The following is a 4,859-nucleotide window of genomic DNA, read 5'->3' on the forward strand; positions in this document are numbered from 1 at the left end:
TCTTTCCTTCCGTACCCGTAATCGTGCGGCACAGCCCCGGTGCTCGAATGGCAGCTCGAAATGCTCCCCGCGGGCTCCCCGCTGAGCAGCTGCGGTGGTGGAAGTGCAACAAGGGCCATTAGTCACCGTGTGATATCTCGCAGGCAGCTAGCTGGGCGCGGGTGAAAAGGGCACGATGCACGGCAGCTTCGCCTGCCTCCCACTAGTGACCCGCTAGTTTGTCGTTAGCAAACACGAAGGGAAGGGAGCAGGCGTGTGCGGGCGCTGATTGCGCTGCTGGGACTCGGAGCACAGCAAATACACTTCCAGGTGTCTCTCTGCGAGAAGAATTAGCATAAACTGTACTGAAAATAACTAGCATGAAATGGCCGAAATGGGGCTGTTGGATGTTACAGGCCGCCCAGGCTCGCGGGGCGAGCGTCTGCGCCGGTCGGTGCCCGTGCACCTTGTGCGGTGATATGGGAGCTGGGCTGATTCTTTTGGGGGGATAAAAGCCAATGCACGTGCAGCAGGCCAGACTGGCCTTCGCAGTCGGGTGTTGCACGAATGTCACCTGCAAATGACGCTCTGGTCTCTGATATTTGGGGGGTAGCCGGCTGCAGTGCCCAGGAGATGCTTAGTGTGCTCCGGTGTGGTGGGAGGTGTAAGGAGATTTCTGTTTATTCTGGACTATCACGCAGCTGTCGCAGAACTTGGTCCTTTAATCAAATTGACGTTTTAAGTATCATGATTCCTCAGTGGTTCCTTCTTGCGTCGGTTTATTTACTGCACTGAGTAGCAGGATTGCTCTCTCCCGCGCTGGAAAGGACTAAGATGAAAATAGGCAAGCGGAAAGGCTGTGGATGCACGGGGGGAAGAGGAGGGAGGGGAAGGGAAGGAAAGGGGCGGCCCAGGGCTGCAGGGCTCCCCGCGGCACGGCCTGGGGCACACGGGGCACGTCTCCCTCCAGCAGCCTCCAACCCCGCTGCTCTTGCCGGACCGGGTCTGCCCTTTGGCGTCAAAAATCCCCAGGTGGGATCCGAAGTCTGATGTGAGCAGCTTGTGTTGGACTGAGGTGCAGCGTGAGCTGAAGTCGGGGAGGAGGCCGGGGGGTCTGAAAGCAGCGGTGGGGTGGTCGGGCTTCTCCGGCCGCTGCCCACAGACGCCCTGCACAGGGAGTTATGTTTTTTCCTAATAAAAAGAAACGCTCGAGCTGGCATTTCAGAACAGACAGCCCAAGAGAAGGCTCCTTTCCTTTCCCTTTTCTAATGCTAAATTAGCAGCCTTTGCCGGGGGAAATGGAGAGGAAGGTCCCTGCGTGGCGTCTCGCAGGGCGTACTTGGGGGTGGCGGGCGCTCGTAGCTCTGATGAATTTCTCATGAATAATTTTTGCGCCGGTGACTGAATTCCGCCCCCTCCGCGCTCACGTGGGAGCCCCGGCGCACGAGCCCAGGTTGCCATGGCCACGCCGAGCTGCCACCACGCTCCCGGAGGAACGGGAAGAGCCGCCGGATCGCGCCGCAGGCCCTGCCGTGACGGTAGCGGCTGCTCCGAACCGTGTTACTCCGATGTCGCTGCGTGATTAAGCGACACCGCCCTGACTGGCTTCGGCGTCCATCCGCGTGCTCGTTGACGGGGCTGAGAGCGGCTTCCCACGTAGCAGGTGCCCTGGGAATGAAAGGTGACATTTCTCGGCGGACGTGGCCAGGCAGTCGGCTGCCTGCTTCTTTCCTTCCCACGTACAAATCCTATCCTGGGTTTCGGAAGTTCAAAGCATTCCTAAGGGCACGAAGATTCTGATGGTAGAAACCCCTTATTGGGGCGGACGAGGGGCCGATCTGACCCAACGCTGCTGTGACTTAATGCTGCGGTTCATCCCGTTGCCGAGATGTTCGCAGCGTAGGTCTGGCTGATACTAACTTTGCTAACGTGTTTGTGCCTCTGGGTTTTTCCATAGGCGTTTTTCCTCCCCCTTCCCTAGTCCCCTTGAATTGACGGTACGCCTCCAGCCCGGTTCTGCGGGACAGTTCTGCAAAAGTTGCTTCCTTTTTTCAACCTCGATGGTCCTCTGCATGGTGGCAACCTGTGCTCCATCGCAAAGCCGGTGGTACCAACCGAAGCGCCCGCTCGCCCCGGCAGGAGACCCGATGGGTAGGCGGAGGGCAGAGCCGCGAGCTGCTCCGGGCCCCGCTGCCCTCCCCGTGCCGGAGGGGTCCGGCGGGACCCCGCAGGGGGGCTGGGGCACTCAGGTTGCGGATGTTTGCAGAAACTCTGACGCTTTCGGATAGACGGTGCTGAGAACACCAAGGGTTACAGCTGCCTGCGGGTTCTGACCAGCTTTCTGAGCTGGGAGGCAGAGACGGGAATTGCATGCATGCCTGTGCGGGAGGGAGGCTCGCAACTGCCTGGCATCCGCTTGTCACATGAGGGCTGTTCGGGTGCCAGATGAAGGATCCTGAGGTTGCCACCCAGAATAGATGCTTGTTCTTAAGCTAATTGCACCCTTTCAGCGATGCTCAAGGGACAGCGTGCCAAACTTTCTCTGCTCTGAAAATTCCTGGAAAATGCCTGACGCTTCTCATTATGCATTGGAAAGAATGCTTTAAAAAATGCTAACTAGCAAAATAAACAGCTGTTTGTAATTGTAGGATCATAAAAAGGAGTGTTTTATGAGCAGTGAAAAAAATTCTCGGGCTATATTGAGCTGCTTCAATGGGCTCCGTTCTGACAGACTGGTGTGATTTACTGTGTTTTTTTTTGGAAAGTGCTTGCCAAGTAAGAACGGGCTCGGATCTGGCCTCCTCGCTCGTCGGCAAGAGCAGGGAGGAAGCCGGGTCGCTTGCCGGCCGGAATGCGCTGCGACGGGCTTTTGGGGCTGCTTGCCGTTGTGAAGCGAAAGGCTGGGGTTTTTCTCCGTGTTGGAAACGGTGGAGGTCTGGTTCTCCTGCCCGTTTGCAGGATTAATGTTTCAGTCAAATTCTTACAAACGCATTTCGTTCCTGGACCTCAGGGATGGTTGCAAAGCCCAGGCTGCTGCTGTGGGGAGCAGCTGCCCTGGCAGCTGGGAGCGGGAGCACCGCGACGGACCCTGCTCTTCCCATGACGCCTGGAAAATGCTATCACTGCCTTTATGAATTCGGGCAAGGAAAAATGAGCGATCCTGCTATTAGCCTTGTAGAGAGGCTCCGTCCCTTTCTGCTCTTAATCAGTGATGGGAGATGCTGATGCCTGGGCTTTAGCTATGTAAATTAATGCAGTGTATTCCGTGGGAAAGCTGGGAAACTTCCCCGCATTCCCCCGAGCCCTCCCGTCGCATGGGGTTCACGTTCCGCTTTGTGAAACACGTTCTCATGCAGTAGCAGCGTTTCCCAACCTCCATGATCCTTTAGCACACGCAGATGCGGGGCAGGGTTGTCGTTGCCCGGCCCGTTGGAGCTGCCGTCCGCCCCGGCCTGGTGGCAATCCAGGTGCGAATAAATACTCTCCTCCGGCCCCGCCACCTCTCCTCCTCCTTCTGCAGCTGGTTCTCCATCCTCTCATGCTCAAAGCCAAGGCTGGAGACCGCCAAGGGGGGCCGAAGTGATCAGGCTAGCGGCGAGCTCTCCCTTTGCTCGGGGTGGCTTTCGCACCGAGCCACTCGTGTGATCACCGCGTCGCCTTGACTTGGAGCTTGTTAGGAGAGAAACAAGTAGCAGCACTGGAAGGCAAAAGCGAGCTCTCTCATCCCTTGTTATAGCTTAAAAACAGCTGAAGCTGCCTCTTCCCCTCTCTGTTCTTCGAGGGTGTTTAATAAATGAGCTGTGAAAATATCCCTGGGGAGAGATGGTTTTTTAATGTGACTATCTTTTAAGCGTATGCTTGCCATATCAAAATTTCTAATAAAGTTTTAAAGCGGGGAAATGTCTAAATGGGTTTAGGCTCTTCAGTCCCGTTAATTTTCAATGGGATTTGGATGCTGACTCTAGGTTTGCGTGGAAGAACCCACCCCTCACCTTCAAGCCCAGCAGCAATGGTACTGGAGCATACGTTATAGTACTAATTTCTGAGGGCAAGTAAGATCTGCAGACTAGTGGAAAATTGCTGTTAGCAGGACACTGAAAATTGGAAAACTTGCGATCAGTGTATTGCATTTTTTTCTTTTATGGTGATCCAGTTTGACAAGGCTCTCTGCATGAATTTTGGCCAAGAAACTCACTTAAGCAGATCCTATTTTTAAAATCAAATTAGTGCGTACTCTTCCTTTGGATTTTGTTCTACTCGCAAAGCCACTGCAAAACACAAACTTGCATAGTTCCTTCAGTGTAAGAATAATCTTGCTTGGAAAAACTTCTGCAGAATTTGTGTTAGAAAAAGGGGAAAGAAACTTCTTCAAAACCATGTGGGGAAAAAAAAACATTTACTATTTTCCGTCTTGCTGTAGTTAGAAGCCAGTGTGGAACATGCTCTGCATTTGTATATCGTCTTCTGTCCTGGGGGAAGTCGAGGAAGCGGCTTGGGAACGGTTTCTGAAAAGCCTTGGGAACGGTTGTGCCCTGAGCCCGGCTCTTGTTTGGGTGCCTGGCCGAGAACGGGTTCTTCTCCACGCCTGGCTTTTGCGGGAAGAATTCCCTATTCAGGCGAAACCGCCGAGGAAGCGCTCGGATGTTGCCCAGCTGGAGCTCGGCCAGGGCGCGAGGCCTGGCATCTCGGCTGGGCCGCGGGAAGCGTTGGGATGCTCTGGCCCGGCCTTGCCGGGCACCGGCCACCGCTCGGGGCTGCCCGGAGCCTCCCAGTGCTTGCGGGGCTGGATCCCACGCGGTCCCTGCCAGGGAGATCTCGGGTGCCACCGAACGTGATAATTCCTCTGCTCCTTGAGTAGTGCCAGGGGAAACCCAGAAACT

The sequence above is a fragment of the Apteryx mantelli genome, chromosome 25 (genome assembly GCF_036417845.1).
Source record: "Apteryx mantelli isolate bAptMan1 chromosome 25, bAptMan1.hap1, whole genome shotgun sequence".
In the NCBI taxonomy this organism is placed as follows: domain Eukaryota; kingdom Metazoa; phylum Chordata; class Aves; order Apterygiformes; family Apterygidae; genus Apteryx; species Apteryx mantelli.